Below are 22,038 nucleotides of genomic sequence, written 5' to 3'. Positions count from 1 at the left end.
CTCAACGGGATAGGAGGATCTTGGGGATAGGGTTTACCTAGCCACCCAAAGCTAACATAATAGATAGTTTGATCCCATGACAAATGGTGAAGGAGATTTGGTAGTTGGCAACTTTGTACTGGTCAACACAACAAGTTTCAACATCACCTGAGATGGCGTAGCAAAATCAAAATGGAGTAAAATATCTAAAAAGAGAGAGTGGTTATTGTAGATCTCTACAACATGGTCCTATAGCACCCATAGTCACATCCATAGCTTGCATGAGATCTAAGATATGCTCCATTAAAGATTGTTTCCCTATGGTATTTAGTGACTCTTAGGGACGTTTCAGTTTGGCATGCCTGAGAATGTTGGAGCACTCAATGGGATAGGATGAGCTTGAAGGTAGGGTTTACCCATCCACCTAGAGCTAATAGAATAGATAGTTCAATCCCATGATGAATGGTGAGGGCGATTTGGTAGTTAGCAACTTTGTACTGGCCAACACTATGAGTTTTAGCATCACCCAAGATGGTATCGCAAAATAAAAATGGAGTAAGATCTCCAAAAAGAGTGAGAGGTTATTGTAGGTATCTACAACATGGTCTTATAGCACCTAGAATTGCATCCATGCCTCCCACAAGCTCTGAGATATGCCTCATCAAAGATCTCTACCTTATGGCATTCAATGACTCTTAGAGATATTTTGGTTTGGCATGCCCGATAATGTTTGAGTGCCCAATAGGATAGGAAGAGCTTGGGGCTAGGGTTTACCCAAACACTCAGAGCTAATGGAATAGACAATTTGATCCCATGATGAATGGTGAGGGAGATTTGGTAGTTGGAAACTTTGTACCAGCCAACACTATGAGTTTTAGCATCACCTGAGATGGCATCGCAAAATCAAAATGGAGTAAGGCCTGCAAAAAGTGAGAGAGTTTATTGTAGGTCTCCACAACATGGTCCTATAGCACATAGAATCACATCCATAGCTTGCATGATCTCTAAGATATGCCCCACAAAGTTCACTGCCCTATGGCATTTAGTGACTCTTTGGGACATTTTAGTTTGGCGTGCCTGAGAACATTTGAGAACTCAATAAGATGGGACAAGCTTGGGGCTAGGGATTAACTAGACACCTAGAGTTAATAAAATAGATAGTTTGATCCCATGATGAATGATAAGGGAAATTTGGCAGTTGGCAACTTTGTACTGGCCAATAGTACGAGTTTTAGAATCACTCAAGATGGCATCATAAAATCAAAATAGAGTAAGATCTCCAAAAAGAGAGAGAGGTTATTGTCGGTCTCCATAATACGGTCCTATAGCACCCAAAATCACATTCACACCTTGCATGAGCTTTGAGATATACCTCATCAAAGATCATTTCTCTATGACATTTAGTGACTCTTAGGGACATTTTGTTTCGGCATGCTTGAGAACATTTGAATGCTTAATAGGATGGGACAAGCTTGGGGCTAGACTTTACCCAGCCACTTGGAGCTAACATAATAGATAGGTTGATCCCATGATGAATGGTGAGGGAGATTTGGTAGTTGAAAACTTTGTAGTAGCCAACACTACAAGTTTCAACATCACTCAAGATGGCATCGCAAAATCAAAATGGAGTAAGATCTCCAAAAAATGAATGATTTTATTGTATGTCTCCACAAATTAGTCCTATAGCACCTAGAATCACATCCATAGCTTGCACAAGATTCGAGATATGCCCTATCAAAGATCATATCCCTATGGCATTTAGTGACTCTTAGGGACATTTTAGTTTGACATGCTTGAGAATGTTTGAGAACTTTACGGGGTAGGATGAGCTTGGGGCTAGGGTTTACCCATCCACTCAGAGCTAATAGAATAGATAGTTTGATCCCATGATGAACAGTGAGGGAGATTTGGTAGTTAGCAACTTTGTAGTGGTCAACACTATGATTTTTAGCATCACTCGAGATGGCATTGTAAAATAAAAAAAAAGTAAGATCTCCAAAAAGTGAGAGAGGTTATTGTAGATCTTTGCCACATGGTCTTGTAAGATCTCCAAAAAGTGAGAGATGTTATTGTAGATCTTTGCCACATGGTCCTGTAGCATCTATAATCACATCCATACCTCCTACAAGCTTTGAGATATGCCCTGTCAAAGATCACTACCCTATGGCATTTAGTGACTCTTAGGGATGTTTTGGTTCGGCCTACCCGAGAATGTTTGAGCACTCAATGGGATGGGATGAGCTTGGGGCTAGGGTGTACTTGGCCACTCAGAGCTAACATAATAGATAGTTCAATCCATGATGAATGGTGGGGGAGATTTGGCAATTGGAAACTTTGTACTGGCCAACACTATGAGTTTCATCATCAGCAGAGATGGCATTGTAAAATCAAAATGGAGTAAGATCTTCAAAAAGAGAGAGAGGTTATTGTAGGTCTCTACAACATGATCCTGTAGCACCTAGAATCACATACATAACTCACACAATCTCCTAGATATGCCTCATCAAATTTTTTTCCCTATGGCATTTAGTGACTCTTAGGGATGTTTCAATTTTGCATGCCTGAGAATATTTGAGTGCTTAATAGGATAGGATGATGTAGGAGAATCTTTTGTTTGCTTGGTGATTACTTTGGAGTTCATGGGAGGAGGCTTGGTAGTTGGTTTGGAGGGTTCTTGGACTAGTACTTAGTTGAAGAAGGATTGGTGCTTGGCATGGTATGGGAGCTCAACATGGTCTATGGAGCTCAACATGGTTTGGGAGCTTGGCATGGTCTATGGAGCTCAACATGGTCTTTGGAGCTCAGCATGGTCTAGGAGCTCAACATGGTCTATGGATTTCGGCATGGTCTTGGAGCTTGGAATGGTTTATGGAGCTCGACATGGTCTTTGGAGCTTAGCATGGTCTTGGATCTCGACATGGTCTTTATTGCTCGACATGGTCTATGATTGCTTGGCATGGTCTTTGGTCACTCAGCATGGTCTGGGAGGAGCTTAGTTTTCTTATGGATTTGGTGCCTGTTATATGCCATGTATCTAATTTTCTAAAATGAGTTAGAGGATGAAAGTTTCAAGGATATAAGAGGGCTTAAATTACTAACTACGATTCAAAGCATGAGTTTTAATTCATTCAGAGCTAGGAGATATCACAATTTTACTAAGACATTGATTTTGAACATTTAATTGTTGTTGTTGGCCGACTTGTGGCATTTAATTTATGTATTTGTATTTAACTTGTGTTCTAGGCCGACTTTTGGCTTATATTGGTATAAATAGGGGTTGTGGGGAAGTCTTTAGTCATTATTCATTCACTCAGAAGAGGAGTGAGTGTGGGGAGTAGCTAGAGAGTGAGTTTTATTGAGTCTATGGATAGAGTGTTGAATGTAAGGTAGTTTACAATAGGATTTTATTCATCCATGGTGGAGAAGAGTTGGAGCTTGAAGAGAAAATTTTGAGAAGGGCTAGTAGCTATGGCTTAGAAAATAAGGAGATTGCTTGGTGGGCTAGTGAGCACAAGTTTAGATCTTCCTTGGAGGTTTCTACCAGAGTGTGATTTGGACTAGCTTAGGTTTGGATTGGATCTTGAGGGATCTTGTAGAACTATTATTGTAATTTCTATTGTATTTGGTCGTAACTAGGAAGGCCTTATAGCTCAATACATTGCATGTAACAGTTATTTTATAAATAAAGAGTTGTGATTTGGTATTAGATCTTACATTGTTACTTCTTGCTTTTGTATTTCTACTACGTGGTTGTATAGCTGGGGGCTAGGACATCTCCTTTTGTGATTCTCCTACCTTGCACTATGTCAAGTGGTATCAAAGCTAGGTTGCTCCTAAATGTGTAGACAGATTGTTGAAGTTGAGGTAGTTTGCATTGATTTGATCTTGATTTGGTGATGGATTCTCTTTCTAGAGTCCTAGATCTCTTGGTTGCAAGGTGATAGATCATGGTTCTGGCTTGCAATTATAGAGGGCTTGTAGATGGATTGATGGGTGCAAAGATGGAAGGATGATCTTGTTGAGGCATGATCATAGAGAGTTTTTGGATTGCATATTTGTGGTCCTGGACTTGTGATGTGGTTCCTGATTGTTCATGCAAGGTGGTAGGTTGTGATCTAACTTGCAAACAATTCAAGGATGTCACAAGGAGAGTGGAAAGGATTTGTTGTAGAGGGTTTACAAAGATCTTGGAAGATGGCTCCAAGGGGATTGTACCCTAAGATGATTACAAATCTCCATGATGTGGTGTAAAGAAATTTTTCTAAGATGTTTGCTCAGTTTTAAGCTAGCTTGGCTGATCAAGTTAAGGATGAGGTGAGGAAGGAATTTCATGGATTTTTGTGGAGTTGGAGTCTACTGATTCGAAAGAGAGTTGTCTAGCTAGTTAGAAGACTTGTTCATGAGAGAAGATGGCATAGCAAGGTGGAGGTTGGTTTTTGCTGATCAATTTGTGGAGTTTGATACAAAACTTGCAGAGTAGCTAGAGGTTGTTGCTGAAGATATTCCTAACCTTGTGGGGAAAGAGGTTGGTTTTCATGATCGGTCGATTGGGTCTAACATGGAAATTGTAGAGCACTTGGTTACAGATAATCCAGTTGCTATTGGTGGTGAGTTATGTATTGTAGAGCATCTTGTTGTGATCAATGAGATTGTTGGGGTTGTGAGTTTTGCATGTGTTGATGGAGATCTACATGTTGCTACTAATGTGGATTTTGTGGCTAATATGGAGTTTTTTGCTACTGGTGTGGATTCACTAGTTGCTGATGTGGATGAGGATTTATTGATGAAGCATTATGTTCAGTTTATTCCTGGGAATGAGCATACTGATTGGTTAGTTCAGATTTTGGTTTTTGATAGAATAATGTGGATATGGATGATGTGTAGATTGATTTTCTTGTCCCTATTGGAGTGCAAGCCTTTGGTGAAGATGAAGATGGTTGTTGATCTTTCTTTGGGCATCAAAGTGTGGGGCACACTTTTCTCTTTACCTGGGAAGTCTGATGCAAGAGCATCTTGTGTTTCCTTGGTGACTACTTTGGAGTTCATGGGAGGAGGCTCAGTAGTTGGTTTGGATTTTTCTTGGACTAGTACTTAGTTGAAGAAGGATTGGTGCTCGGCTTGGTCTAGGAGCTTGGCATGGTCTATGGAGCTTGGCATGGTTTGGGAGCTCGACATGGTCTATGGAGCTCAGCATGGTCTTTGGAGCTCGACATGTTCTTGGATCTCAGCATGGTCTATGAAGCTTAGCATGGTCTTTTTAACTTGACATGGTCTTGGATCTTGGCATGTTCTTTTTTTCTCGGCATGGTCTATGATTGCTCGGCATGGTCTTTTGTCACTCGGCATGGTCTAGGAGGAGCTCAGTTTACTTATGAGTTTGGTGCCTGTTATAGGCCACATATACAATTTTCTACAATGAGTTAGAGAATGAAAGTTTTAGGGATGGAAGAGGGCCTAGATTAACAACTATGATTTGAAGCACAAGTTTTAATTCTTTCGAAACTAGGATATATCGTAATTTTACTAAGACATAAATTTTGGGCATTTAATTATTGTTGTTGGCCAACATGTGGCATTTAATTTATGTATTTTTATTTAATTTTTGTTCTAGGCTGACTTGTGGCTTAGATTGGTATAAGTAGGCATTGTGGGGAAGTATTTAGTCATTATTCATTCACTCAAAAGAGGAGTGAGTGTGGGGAGTAGCTTGAGAGAAAGTTTTCCTGAGTTTGTGGATAGAGCGTCGAATGTGAAGCGGTTTACAATAGGATTTTATTCATCCATGGTGGAGAAGAGGAGGATCTTGAAGAGAAAATTTTGAGAAGGGCTAGTAGCTATGGATTGGAAAACAAGGATATTTCTTGGTGGGCTTGCGAGCACAAGTTTAGATCTTCCTCGGAGGCTTCTACTAGAGTGTGATCTAGACTAGCTTGGGTTTGGATTGGATCTTGAGGGATCTTGTGGAACTATTATTGTAATTACTATTGTATTTGGCCATAACTGGCAAGGCCTTACATCTTGGCACATTGCATGTAATAGTTATTTTATAAATAAATATTTGTGATTTGGTATCAGATCTTGCATTGTTACTTCTGGTTTTTCTATTTCTGATGCGTGGTTGTATAGTTGGGGGCTAGAACATCTCCTTTGGGGATTCTCTTGACTTGCACTGCATCATAGGATGAGCTTGGAGTTAGGGTTTACCTAGCCACCCCGAGCTAATAGAATAGACAGTTTGATCCCGCGATGAATGGTAAGGGAGATTTTGCAATTGGCAACTTTGTATTGGATAACACTATGAGTTTCAACATGACCCGAGATGGCATCACAAAATCAAAATGGAGTAAGATCTCCAAAATGTGAGAGATGTTATGTCACAACCCACTCCACCTCATACCAAATTAATGTCATATCAAGCTTCCACCTCAACTAAATTATTTCTTAAATTAGATGCAAGAAAAACTAATTTAGGTATTCATTACAACTGATGAAATATAAAAAAAGTTTTAAAGAAATAATTACAAATAATTGAAGGAGTGTGGTTATTGGAACATGATACCCTTCTCATAATTCTCTTCCATGATACATATTGATAATAAGCTAAAGAACATGCAATGGGAGGCATCCAGTTTCAATCCCATGTATCCAGTTCTTCTACTCTAAAATAAAAATGAAGAGCATGAATAATTGTTCAGAATTCATTGAAATTGAGGGAAACAATCTCGGTGGTTCAAACCCTATTTGAACTATCAATATCAGTTATTAGGATGGGCATTTGGGAGAAGGTGATGGAATCATAATTTGGCTTGTCATCATTTTTAAGGGTATCTGCGTGTCCATTTCTAGTAGAGTGGCCATCTGGCAAGGTTTTATTAATGGTGTCTACATGTCCTCTTTTTACATGAGGTAGTAGTGGTGGTCCCAACCAAGTGAGAAAAACAAAGTATCTCTTCTATAGTAGCCAATAGGGTGAAATGGGGACATTGGTGGTGGCTGGAAGGAGGAAGAAAGCTTTAGGAGATGATGTAGAAAGGGGGTTATTGGCAGCAACAAATTTTCCAAGTTTTTCATTCTTTTTCATTGCTTGACTATTAGTATAAACTTGTATTAGTCATCTGGCACCTTGAATGATATATTGTGGTATTCATGGGAGAACATGGAAGGATATATTTACATATCTACTGATATAGGACTAGTATACCAATGTTACTCCATCTTCTTTGTTGTTATAAACCTTAACTCATTCATTAGTTTTCCAGTAAAGTAATGTCCATGATTGATTCAAATGTCTAAAACATTACCATCTTAAGAATGGTTTGGATATATGTTTGATAAAATAAAGGCCAAAATCATTTAGAAGTCTGAAGAAATGGCCAAAAAACTGATTTAGATGTGTAAATGATAGGTGAACTATTGAACAATGAGAATGAGAATAGAATTTGAGATACAAATGAGACATGTTTAGTGAATTTGATAATAAAACAATCAGATAAGGTCAATGCAGTATGGAATCACTCACAATGACCATCTTGGCTAGAAACCGTAGGTTAAACTTTTATTGATAAACAGCCTCAGGAACTTAGAAAGCTATGTTGACAAATTTCTTCCATGTCATACTCAAAAGAACATATCAGTAATGGATTACTATTTATAACATCACATACTTGGAGTTGAGGGATTGAGCTAGAACTAAAAAAATCATCAAAGAATTGAAATGGAATTAATAGCGTTTAGCATTTATTACTCTATTTTTATTTCTACTACTGTATATGTGTGGTATTAGTAATTCTATTTAGAAAGATGACTCTTTTTAAGATGTAAATAGAACCTTCAAAATATGTGAACATAAATTGAATGGAATGTATAAGTACTTATGAAAACTTCTTGGAGCTACCCTCAGAGTGTATCCAAATTGGTAAATAGGAATTAAACTATTGGTGTCTACTACCAGCAAGATCAGGGAGATGATATTAGTTCTTCTTTGCAACATGGTTTTTAAATTGAGATTTTCAGGCATTGAATAAATCTATTACACATCTTATTCTATATTGGAAGGTTTATTTTCATATTTGCATGATGGATGTTTGGCTGATTTGTAATCAATATATGCACACTGATGATGTTTTATGTGTTGGTTGTTGTATTTTACTACCTACCAATAATGTGGTCATTGAGCTACTTTGAGCTAAGTTGTTATTTCATATCTATTTTCCATGCATGATAAAATTCCACCTAGATAGAAAGTTCTATAATTCCTTTCCTTATAAAATGGTTTTGGCTAATGAGTAGACCTTTAATTTAGAGGAAAATATGTAGATCAAATGCAATCTTATGTGGTTGGGAATATTATATGATGAGTGCATGATGAGCATTATGGATGCATAATTATATTAGGTAGTTGACTTGTTTCATGTGAAATAAATAATTGGATTAAGAGAATTTTCCTACATTGGATTAGATATCTAGAAATATTGCACATAGAGATAACTAGGTATTGATAGGGAAATATTTAAATTTATTGTACTATTACGAGGTGAAGTCATTTATTTTTGGAAAGAGTTTTCCTTAAGGTGTGATATGCCTTCTTGATGGATGTATGAGAAGACACCTATTGAGCTTTATAAATTTTCCTATATAATTGATTGAAATATATCATTTTACTTTTGGCTATAAAAATTTATGTTACTTGACTTACAAAGATGAGCTACTTGTCTGGTTCAATTGTAGACTATGTGTTGCACGATTCCATTAATCTCCTAATTTTTACTTGTTTAGATTATCTTGTTGTTGGGCTGGGCCTCTTTCATGTCAAGAAAGATTCTAGGGAAGCTTAAAAGCTTCAGGGTAGGGTTGTAAAGCACTCCTACAATATTCTCACCCTTCTGTTCTTAGACAAGTTATGGAGCTCATTTCAACTTGGTTGTCATGGTTAGACTATCTAGTATCTGGTATCTAGTATTGATAATCTGTAAATGAAATTATGGTTTCTTGAAAACTTGAGCATATATGAATTTGTATCATTTTAGTTACAGTTGATGATAGTTAATCAACTAATGTTGACTGGTCAATATTAAAAAGACTTTGACTCTCGTTGAATTTGTTTGCAATTTATGGAGATGGCTAATGTGGCATTGGTTTTGTAGGGGCAACCTTTATAGGTTATTGTAGATCTCCACAACACAGTCCTATAGCAACCAAAATTGCATCCATACCTTGCACAAGCTTCAAGATATGCCCCATCAAAGATCATTGCCCTATGACATTTAGTGACTCTTAGGGATATTTTGGTTTGGCATGCCTAAGAACATTTAAGCACTCAATGGATGGGAGGTGCTTGAGGCTAGAGATTACCCAACCACCTGGAGTTAACAGAATAGATAGTTCAATCCCATGACGAATGGTGGGGAAGTTTTGGCACTTGACAACTTTGTACTGGCCAACACTCTGAGTTTGAGCATGACCTGATATGGCATCACAAAATCAAGATGGAGTAAGATATACAAAAAGTGAGAGAGGTTATTGTAGGTCTCCACAACATAGTCCTATAGCACTTAGAATAATATCCATATCTTGCATGAGTTTTGAGATATGCCATGTCAAAGATCACTACCCTATGGCATTTAGTCACTCTGAGGGACATTTAGGGTTAGCGCACCCGAGAATGTTTGAGTACTCAACAAGATGAGATGAGATTGGGGATAGGGTTTACCTAGCCACTCAAAGCTAATGAAATAGATAGTTCGATCCCATGATGAATGGTGAGGGAGATTTGGTAGTTGGAAAATTTGTACTGGCCAACACTACTAGTTTCAGAATAACCCAAGATGGCATCACAACATCAAAATGGAGTAAGATCTCAAAAAGAGAGAGATAGAGATTATTGTAGGTCTCTGTAACATGGTCCTATAGCACCTAGAATCACATCCATACCTCACATGAGCTTCAAGATATGCCTCATCAAAGATAGTTGCCCTATGACATTTGGTGAATCTTGAGCACATTTTAGTTCAATGTGCCTAAGAATGTTTGAGTGCTCAATGGGATAGCAGAATATTGGGGCTAGGATTTACCTAGCCAATCAAAGCTAATAGAATAGATAGTTTGATCCCATGACAAACGGTGAGGGAGATTTGGCACTTGGCAACTTTGTATTGGCCAACACTACAAATTTCAACATCACCTGAGATGGAATTGCAATATCAAAATGGAGTAAAATCTCCAAAAAGTGAGAGAAATTATTGTAGGTCTCTACAACATGGTCCTATAGCACCTAGAAACACATCAATATCTCACACGAGCTCCAAGATATGCCCCATCAAAGATCACTACCCTATGGCATTTAGTGACTCTAAGGGACATTTTAGTTTAGCATGCTTGAGAACATTCAAGTGCTCAATAGATGGGACAACCTTGGGGCTAGGGTTTACCTAGCCACCCAAAGCTAATGAAAGAGATAGTTTGATCCCACGACGAATGGTAAGGGAGATTTCATAGTTGGCATCTTTATACTGGCCAACACTATGAGTTTCAACATCATCTAAGATGGTGTCACAAAATCAAAATGGAGAAAGATCTCCAAAAAGAGAGAGAGGTTATTGTAGGTCTTTGCAACACATTCCTATAGCACCCAAAATCACATCCATATCTTGCACAAGCTCCAAGATATGCCCCATCAAAGATTGTTGCCCTATGGCATTTAGTGACTCTTAGAGACATTTTAGTTCAGCATGCCTAAGAACATTTGAGTGCTCAACTAGATGAGATGAGCTTGGGGATAGGGTTCACTCAGCCACCTAAAGTCAATGGAATAGACAATTCTTCCCACAACAAATGGTGAGGGGAATTTGGCAGTTGGCAACTTTGTACTAGCCAACACTATGAGTTTTAGCATCACTCGAGATGGTGTCAGAAAATCAAAATGGAGTAAGACCTCCAAAAAGTGAGAGAGGTTATTGTAGGTCTCTAAAACATGGTCCTATAGGATCTAGAATTGCATCTATAACTCACATGAGCTACAAGATATACCCCACCAAAGATTGCTGCCCTATGGCATTTAGTGACTCTTAGGGATGTTTTAGTTTGGCATGCTTGAGAATGTTCAAGGACTCAACAGAATGGGACAAGATTTGGGCTCAGGTTTACCTGGCCACCTGGAGCTAACGAAATAGATAGTTTGATCTCATGAGGAATGGTGAGGGAGATTTGGCAGTTGGCAACTTTGTACTGGCCAACACTATGAGTTTCAACATCACTTGAGATGGCATCTCAAAATCAAAATGGAGTAAGATCTCCAAAATATGAGAGGGTTTATTGTATGTCTCTGCAACAGAGTCCTATAGCACCCAAAATTGCATCCATAGCTCACTTGAGCTCTGAGATATGCCCCATCAAAGATTTCTGCCCTATGGCATTTAGTGACTCGTAGGGATGTTTCACTTTGGCATGCCGGAGAATGTTCAAGAACTCAATGGGATGGGAGAAGCTTGGGGCTAGGGTTTACCCATCCACCTAGAGCTCGTTGGTCTGATTTTCACAATGCAAAAATTTTAAAAAATTTTAGTGAAAAATCATGTGTCTTTGTGTCTTGCAAATTAGGGTTTTGTTCCTTGTATTTTTCAAACCCTTAGATTGCCCTAGTTCATAGCCCAATCTCGATGTCTTTGAAATCCTATTAAATTCTCAAGGTTTTTCTTCAGAGAATTTCTCAGAAACCCTAGTGCCCTATCTTATTTTACCCTAGTTTTGAAAAACCCTCGAAATATTTTTAGAAAAATGTTTTTAATGGTATATCATTTTACCTAAGGTTGGGCTTATGCAAGCATAATTTCATCAAAAATTGTTTAAACCTTTATTAGTTGTATTTTGTTTGCATCGGGCTTGATTATTTTATTGAGAAAAAGTCCTATGTAACACAGATTTTGTGTGACCATTGATCTTGATTAGATCAATGGGCATCACATTCTTGCAATAACAAGATGTAGGGCTTTTAGACAATGCAAGAATATGCTATGAGGACACGTAGCCCTTCCTGACATTCTAGCCTCAGTGTGTTGCAAAAGAATTTATGATCGTCAATCTTGCAAGAATCAAGGGCTATCGCATTCCTGCAATAACAAAGTGCATGAATTTTATACATTATGGGAAAGTGCCAATATGATGTGTGGCATAGTGTGACATCATGGGCCTGCCTCTCTCAGAAGGTAATAACAGCTTTTCTTATGTGGTACTTGTCAGATGAGCCGGAGTATAGAGAAATTGTCTCATTAGTCTGACTAAGCTGACTAGATATTACAGTCATGCAAGATTTTTAATCATTAGATCAAGCATAGATCAATGGTACTCACTAACTTTCTATGAAAATATGTGCAACAATTATTTATAGCTAATTAGTAAATGGGGGCCCCACCATTGTTCTCTTAAGAGTTGTTCCAAGTGTCTACCACATGATCAAAACAAAATCAGTGGCTATCGCTATCTCGCTATAGCAAGATGCTCAAAATTTACACATAGTGAGGTAGTGACTTGATGACCCATGTCCCCAGTCATTAGTGGGCCCAAGTTGAAATGTCAACATTGAAGGAAATGTATATATGGGAGTAGTTTATTGGTTTGACTGCCAGTGTGCTAAGAAGAAAAGTGAGTCAGCCTAGTTTTCATTTTTAGATCATAGGATTTTTCAAGGATCAACGATGCAAATTTAAAAGGAAGTATGATGCCACTCTATTTTTCTATTTTGCACATTTATGATGAATGAAAGCTTCATCTGTGGGAGAAACAAAGTATAATATAGGAGATCTCACTAGTTCTAGTCTCACACAAACAAAGATGTCACGTTTTCTGAGCACAAGAGCTTGCTGATCATATTGTGTTTAGCCTAGCACGAATGTGAGGCAATTTCTTATCTATTCAAAGAAAAATTGTAGAGGTTCAAAGAAAAAAATGTCATAGAAAAGTCATAGAAAATGCAAAGGCATATCACGCAAGGTCATGTCTTTAACACTGATAGAGCTGGTGCTGAAAAAGAAGACTCCAACGCATCACAACAAAGCTAGCTAGGGGGAACAAGTTAAAAAAGAGAAGGCACTGCTCATGAGAATAGAAGTGGCTTACACATAATCAAAGAGAAATTTGTTAATGGAAAGAAAAAAAGGGATAACAATGGGCCTTTATCCCACATTCATTGTGGGCAAGACTTTTTGAGTTTTTAAATACTATCTTGTGCAACATGGTTTGTGTCCATAAGAAAGGGGCTTTTGTAAGCTGCAAGGTTAGGTGGGTCCCCTGTGTGATAAATGTGGAAGGTAGTTGGAGGATGTAAACCATCAAATTTTGAACAAACATGTTAGTAGGATGATGTCAACATAGTCAAACTTGCCAAAAAAGTTGCCAAAATCTAGTGGTCACCATGTTGCCACCAGAAAATGAGAGATTTTCTAGCTAGCAACATAGCGACCCACTGAAAAATTTAAGAATTCAGGGAGGAGCTGAATAAGATGTGGGACCCATAACAGTCAAAGGACCAGTAATATGAGGACATTTGGTAGCACTCCATAAGAGTAGGAGAAGGGATACAAAGGCTTTACATTCTCACGCTCAACGTAAGATCAAAAGTGTGAAAATGAATGTTGTCTGGTGTTACAGGCCCAACATATGAGTGAAGGAGGGTTTCAAAGCTTCTACACTACTACAACCACCATAAAAGATTTTAAGGTGAAATATTAAGGTCTCTGGTGCTACGCTTGATATAAAATGAAACCTAGCTCATGTAAGATCAGGAGAAGATAAAAAGGGTAATATGATGCTATGATGTTAATAAAATATTAACATGTTTACTATGTTGGCATAAGCACATAAAGCCAATTTCAAAGGCTTATGCTACTACAAGCCCCTGTATGAACGTAAAATAATTTTAGAAAGGTTTTAGGGATACGGTCAAGCATGAGAGTGTAAAGCCATTTGAAGCCCATATGAACGTAAAGGGTAATATAGAAGGGTCTTGAGGCTACAAGATTTATGGGATATTAATAAAATGTTAATATTTTCATTATGCAGGAGAATGAAAAGGAAATCTCAAATGCCTCCAGTGCTATGAGAAATTAGAAATTAATTAATATTAATTAATTAATCAAAGAAATTTCAAATGATAATGGCCGAATGGAGAGTTGACAAGTGGCATGGGCAAAGAGAGAAATGATTTTATAAAATTGAAAATTTAAAAAGGATTTCAAATGTATGAGTTTTCAAATGGAAAAATTTAAATAAATTTTTTAGTTTTATATAGTTTAGACTATATAAAATTTTAAATTTTTGAATTTTAATGCCTGTTCACAGTCTAGACCTAATTTTTTCAAACTGCTACTAGGGGGCATTTTTTATTCAAAATAGGCTTTATAATATATCATCAAAACTGGGAGAATCTAAATTTTTAAATATGAAGTCAGATTGTGCACAAGTCTTCACCGGTTTGTGCTATAGGTCAATTTGTGTTTCTCAGGGTATCGATAATAGAACAGGAAGATTTGATCATGGAGAATCAGAATTGGTTAGAGGGCTATTCTAAAAGCTTTTTGGGATCTAAATGTGAAGAAAATCATCTTTAAATATTTTTTTTGCATTCTAGATGTCACATTTCAACTGATTTGTTACTTTTACCTCGTGTTATTTTAATATCAAAAATTAGTTGTTCTTTCATCATCAAGTTTCTGAGGTACTTGATGACTTTGGAAGCAAGTTGATTAGTGATTTGATTTACCGATGCAGGAGAGAAGGTAGAGGCATTAGTAGAAATGGTTCTAGAATTGATGAACTTTGAATGGAAGATCTAGGATGTGCTAGTTCCAGACCATGAAGCTTTGCTTTGGCTATGATACTCCCTTCCCGTCCCATCAGTTTCTCATTCCTGCCATTTTTTGTCTTGTATGATAGCATTTTTTCATTGAATAGTCTAGTTTATTAGGTTTTTAATGAGTTAATTTCATGCATTTTTATGTATTATTTCAAGGAAATCAATACAAGGAACAACAAGTGTTTAGTTTCAATTTAAATCTTTTCTCCTTTCTCAGTTTAGTTGTGATGTTTTATGGTCTTTGAACAAAGAGCCTAGATGATAAGTGCAGTCCCTTAAGGCTGTATGTTGCTTCATTGTTGCTTGTAACTCAAGGAATTATGTAAATTCTTCAAAGATTCAATAGTGTTGCAGGTTTATTGAGGAGGATATCAAGTAAGAATGAGATTTAGATCGAACATTGATGTCCATTTACAAGGTGAATGGATAGATCATATATTTAAATATATGAATAAGTATCAGATATCCAAAATGCATGAGGGAGATTCATGAATTGCCCAATGGATTAGGCACTGATCAGCTATAGGATCATAAGTTTGTTGTTCATACCTAGTTTTCATCTGCTTTCCCCACCCACATAAAATCAAATCAAAATTAAAATCATCTTACATTTTGTGTTGAAGAGTTAGAACATTTTAACCCTCACTCAGCTTGTGAATATCATAGAGTGGCAATTTGCTACTGTAGATCTGTGTTATTACATGATTTAATAAGAGAAATAAGGGGTTTATCTACTTTATATTAGATTCAGTATATGCTTTGATAACTAGTACCATATAAAGAATCTATAGGTCCACCTACCTAGGTTTTGTAGAGCCTAAAGAAGAAGAAGGGTCTAGCCTTACAGTTGGCCCAAGACTGCAGTCAAGTGTATCCGTCATAGGAATTTGCTAGCCTTAGATGCATCTATCTAGTTTCTTGGTCATTTTCAAAACTATTAAATTAGGAGCCAACAAAGCTAGTAGAAGATATAGTTTGATCCCATGACGAATGGTGAGGTAGATTTGGTAGTTAACATCTTCGTACTGGCCAACACTATTAGTTTTAACATCACTCGAGATGGCATCGCAAAATCAAAATGGAGTAAGATCTACAAAAAGTGAGAGAGGTTATTGTAGTTATCCACAACATAGTCCTATAGCACCTGAAGTTGCATCCATACCTCCCACAAGCTTCAAGATATGCCTCGACAAAGATCTCTGCCCTATGGCATTTAGTAACTCTTAGGGACATTTTGGTTCATCATGCCTGAGAATGTTTGAGCACTCAATGGGATGGGAAAAGCTTGGGGCTAAGGCTTACTTGGCCATCTAGACCTAATGGAGTAGACAGTTCAATCCCACGATGAATGGTGGGGGAGATTTGGTAGTTGGTAACTTTGTACTAGCCAACACTATGAGTTTCAACATCACCTGAGATGGCATCACAAAATTAAAATGGAGTAAGATCTCCAATAAGTGAGATAGCTTATTATAGGTGTCTGTGACATAGTCCTATAGCACCCAAAATTGTATCAAGGATCCATACCTCCCACAAGCTCTGAGATATGCCCTATCAAAGATCATTTCCCTATGGGATTTAGTGACTCTTAGGGACATTTTGGTTTGGTGTGCTTGAGATCATTCAATTGCTCAAAAGGAAGGAATTAGCTTGGGGCTAGGGTTTACCTAGCCACTCAGAGATGATGGAATAGATAGTTTGACCCCATGACGAATGGTGAGGGAGATTTCATAGTTGGCAACTTTGTATTGGTTAACACTACAAGTTTCAGAATCACTTGAGATGACGTGAAAAAATAAAAATGGAGTAAGATCTCCAAAAAATGAGAGAGATTATTGTAGGTCTCCACAACATGGTCTTAGAGCACCCATAAGTGCATCCATACCTCACACGAGCTCTGAGATATGCCCCATCAAAGGTAACTACCCTATGACATTTAGTGACTCTTAGGGACATTTTGATTTGACATGCACAAGAATGTTTGAGTGCTCAATGGGACAAGATGAGCTTAGGGCTAGGGTTTATCTAGCCACCCAGAGCTAACTGAATAGGTAGTTTGATCCCACAATGAATGGTGAGAGAGATTTTGGAGTTGGAAACTTTGTAGTAGCCAACACTACAAGTATCAACATCACTTGAGATGGCATCCCAAAATTAAAATGAATTAAGATCTCCAAAAAGAAAGAGATTTTATTGTAGGACTCTATAACATGATCCTATAGCACCCAAAATCACATCCATAGCTTGTAGGAGATTTGAGATATGCCCTATCACAGATAGCTACCCTATGGCATTTAGTGACTCTTAGGGATGTTTGGGTTCATCATGCTCGAGAATGTTTGAGGGCTCAACGAGATGGGAAAATCTTGGGGCTAGGGTTTACCCAGCCACTCAGAGCTAACAAAATAGATAGTTCAATCCCACGATGAAAGGTGAGGGAGATTTGGTAGTTGGCAACTTTTTACTGGTGAACACTACGAGTTTCAACATAACCCAAGATAGCATGACAAAATCAAAATGGAGTAAGATCTCCAAAAAGCAAGAGAGCTTATTAGAGTTCTCCGTAACACAGTCCTATAGCACCCAGAATCACATCCATACCTTGCATGAGCTTCAGTAAATGCCCCATCAAATATCATTTCCCTATGGCATTTAGTGACTCTTAGGGACATTTCAATTTGACATGACCAAGAAAATTTGAGTGCTTAATGGGATGGACTGACCTTTGGACTAGGGTTTACCTAGCCACTCAGAGCTAATGGAACAAATAGTTTGATCCCACAATGAATGGTGAAGGAGATTTGGTAGTTGACAACTTTGTACTGGCCAACACTAAAAGTTTCAACATCAACTGAGATGGGGTTGCAAAATCAAAATTGAGTAAGATCATCAAAAAACATGAGAGGTTACTGTAGGTCTCACAACATAGTCCTATAGCACCTAGAATCTAATCCATATCTTGCACAAGCTCTGAGATATGCCTCATCAAAGATTGATGCCCTATGACATTTATTGACTCTTAGGGACATTTTGGTTCAGTTTGAGAAAATTTGATCTCTCAATGGGATGGGATGAGCTTGGGGCTAGGATTTACCCAACCAACTAGAACTAATAGAATAGACAGTTTGATCACATGATGAATGGTGAGGGAGATTTGGTAGTTGGGAAATTTGTACTGGCCAACACTATGAGTTACATCATCATCTAAGATGGTGCCAAAAAATCTAAACAAAGTAAGATATTCAAAAAGTGCAAGAGGTTATTCTAGGTCTCTACAACATGGTCCTAGAGTAGCCAGAATCACATCCATACCTCACATGAGCTCTGAGATATGCCCCATCAAAGATCGCTGCTCTATGGCATTTAGTGACTCTTAGGGATGTTTCGATTCATCATGCTTGAGAAAATTCAAGCACTCAATGAGATGGGATGAGCCTGGGGCTAGGGTTTACTTGGGCACTTAGAGCTAACGAAATAGATAGTTTGATCCCATGACATATAGTGAGGGAGATTTGGTAGTTGGCAACTTTGTACTGGCCAACACTATGAGTTTTAGTATCACCCAAGATGGCATCATAAAATCAAAATGGAGTAAGATCTAAAAAGATAGAGAGGTTATTGTAGGTCTTTACAACATAGTCCTTTAGCACCTAGATTTGGATCCATACCTCACACGAGCTTTGAGATATGCCCTGTCAAAGATCATTGTCCTATGGCATTTAGTGACTCTCAGGGATGTTTTTTTTAGTGTTCAAGAGAATGTTTGAGAACTTAATGGGATAGGATGAGCTTTGTGCTATGGTTTAATTTACCACCTAGAGCTAATGAAATAGACAGCTTGATCCCATGATGAACGGTGAGGGAGATTTGGTAGGTGGCAACTTTGTACTGGCCAACACTACGAGTTTTAGCATCACCTGAGATGGTGTCACAAAATTAAAATGGATTAAGATCTCCAAAAAGTGAGAGAGGTTATTGTAGGTCTTTGCAACATAGTCCTATAGCATCTAGAATCACATCCACACCTTGCATGAGCCCCAAGATATGTGTTATAAAAAATCACTGCCCTATGACATTTAGTGACTCTTAGGGATGTTTTGGTTTGGTATGCTTGAGAATGTTTAAGTGCTCAATAGGTCATGATGAGCTTGGGGCTAAAGTTTACCCAACCACCTAGAGCTAATGGAATAGGCTGTTCGATCCCACAATGAATAGTGAGGAAGATATGAGCAAGATATGCATGCGTAGGCCACTTTGTACAAGATACGAGCAAAAGTTGCTTATTAGGCCAAATTGGGTCTTTTTGTGTTTTTGGTCAAGATAGACAAGGATTAGGTGTTTTTAAATAGTTTGGAACCTTTTCCAAGTCCTAGAAGTGAAATTTACTAAACTTTTCATTAGTTGCATTTTTTGTGTAAAATTGCAAAAGTTGTAAAAGTTGCTTAAAAATGCAAATCTGACTGGAAACCTTCTAACCTTCAAAAAAATGTTTCCCATGATCATATACTCAAGCATGAATAGTTACAACTTCCCAAACTTGCAATCTTTTTTGTAAAAATTGCAAAAGTTGCTCAAGCAATTTTTTGAGAAACATTACAACTTTTGAGCAATTTTTTCTCTTTACATATTTAGGTCAAATGGGTCCATCTAAGAATATTCTAGGACCCTAGTTAAGATTTCTAGGACCTATTAGGTAACCAAATACCTTAGTTTCCAATGACTATTTAAAGATAATGAATAAGCAATTGGATACTAGCTACATCTATTAAATATATAAAGGAAGATATAAAAAACCTGCTTAATAGAGAGATTAATTTGAGAGAAAAGGAAATTTTAGAAGAAAATGGTTATTTTAGTACCATCTAGGGTATGCCAATTACTTAGGATGAAGAGACAAATCCTATAGCTATTGGGAAAGAGTGCACATGTACACAAACACAAAATTTTTAGATAGAGAAGTAACAAGTGTTATAGAATTGTCCATTGAGCAATGTGAAGTGAAGCTTCAAATTGGCTCATTAGTAGGCAAAGAATATGATCACACACTGCATTCTAGCACTACAAATTTTTCAATTAGAAATGCCTATTCATAAATGGCCTTGCATTTATAGGACTTGGGAAGCTAAGATACTCAAGTTGGGCATGATCCCTCAAAGTTCTCATCGAAATATATTAATGATCTTAACATAACAAAAAAAAGCTCTTTGCCACCTTTAAATGGAGATTGTCAGTTCTAAAACATATCCCATTCAAGTAGATGACTAGTTTACAAAGCAACCAGTAGGAAACAGGGTCATGGAAATGAACTCAATGCTTAGGAAGGTTCGGTGATGTAGAAGCATTCTTCCATGAAATAATGAAATAAGGGTGTTTGGGTCATTTATGACCTTGTTCAAGTATATTTTTCTTGGTTTTCAATAAAACAATATTTTTAGGTTCATAGGTTCATTTTTAGAATTCATGGTTTGCCTAACTCTATTTTTTTAGATAGAGACACCAAATTCCAAGGATATTTTTGGAGAACCTTGCACAAGAAATTAGGCACTAATCTACAATTTAGTTCTGCATACCATCTCCAAATGGATGGTCAAACTAAAGTTATAAATAGATCTCTTGGATACTTCCTTATATGCCTCACCAAGAAATATGCACAAAATTGGGATCTACTTCTTCCACAAGCTGCATTTTCTTTCAATGATTCATTCAACATGTCTACAGGAAAAACACCATTCCAAATAGTCTATGACTATCATCCAAAAGGACCATTAGAACTTAGAAAGTTACCTAATGATATCAAGGTTAGTGCACAAGGGGAAGAATTGGATGACCTTATCAAACAAGTACAAGACAAGGTGAAAGATACATTGGAAAAAACTTCACAAAAATACAAAGCACAAGCAAATAAGAAGAGGAAAGATGTTCAATTCCAAATAGGTGACAAAGTGTGGGCATATTTGAGAAATGAAAGACTCCCTATAGGTCATCACACAAAACTCCAAATGAAGAAGATAGTACCTTGTACAATCTTGCATAAATTTGGTCCTAATGCCTATGAAATTTCATTACCAGCTACCATTTCCATCTCACCAATTTTCAATGTGGCTGATCTTACTATTTTGAAGGACACTTCTGATATTGTAGGTACATATACAACATTTTCACATGAAGATTGGTTGAAAGATTTACCACCTTCTTGACCCTTAGAGTTGGATGCAATCTTGGAGACCAAAGTTTCCAAAAAGACAATGAATCACACCTACTATTAATACTTGGTTAAATGGAAGGGGTTACCTACTATTGATGCCACATGGATACACTATTGATCAACTCACCTCAAGTAGGGACTTGAGTTTCTTTTCCCCAAGGCAGCATGGTGCAAGAGCACTCTTCCATGAAATAATGAAATAAGGGTATTTGGGTCATTTATGACCTTGTTCAAGTTTATTTTTCTTGGTTTTCAATAAGACAATGTTTTTAGCTTCATAGGTTCATTTTTAACCCTTTTTGTGTGGCCCATTAGCAATTTGGGTGTTTTATAAGCTTATTTCTTAATAAGGTCACAAGGGCACAATCTATGTCATTTGGAAGAATTTTTTATGATTTAGGGTCTATCACTTGTTTTAAGTCTATTAGGACTCATTTAGAAAATTACAATGCCTTTAAGGCTTTAAAATGCAAAAATGCAATAAAAGTGCAAAAGTTGCTATGCAACTTTGCAACTTTTTGCATAACTAAGCAACATTGTTTGTAATCATTCCCCCAATGGTCATAGCCTTTCAAATTTGGTTGGATAATTTTAGGAAGACCTTCATATAGCCCTTTCAAGTGGGTGGATGGTACAATGTAATATTTTGGCATTGAAATTAATAAAAACAACCCTATTTTCTGCATTTTCAGTGAGTTCTTTGGATGGTATGGACATGTATGGATGCTTAGGGATATGTGCCTAGTATGGTTGGACATATGCTTGAATCATATTTCTAATGCAACTAGTTTGAGGTTTTGAGACTTTGTAAAACTCAAGCTATTCCTATTTTTGTGCAAACAACCCATATTTTGAGGGTTTGTAGGGTTTTGAAGAAAATTGGGTTATAACTCTAGATGCTACCATAGGAAAATTATGGCCTTTGGTAGAATTCTTGTACTTCTAATGCAGTTTAAGATTCTTTTGGTTTCATGTTTTTATATGTAGGGACAAAGGACAAATATGATGC

This window comes from Cupressus sempervirens, chromosome 8, assembly GCF_028749045.1.
Source record: "Cupressus sempervirens isolate cs-2001-9-10 chromosome 8, ASM2874904v1, whole genome shotgun sequence".
Classification (NCBI taxonomy): domain Eukaryota; kingdom Viridiplantae; phylum Streptophyta; class Pinopsida; order Cupressales; family Cupressaceae; genus Cupressus; species Cupressus sempervirens.
This window is presented reverse-complemented; position numbering follows the sequence as displayed.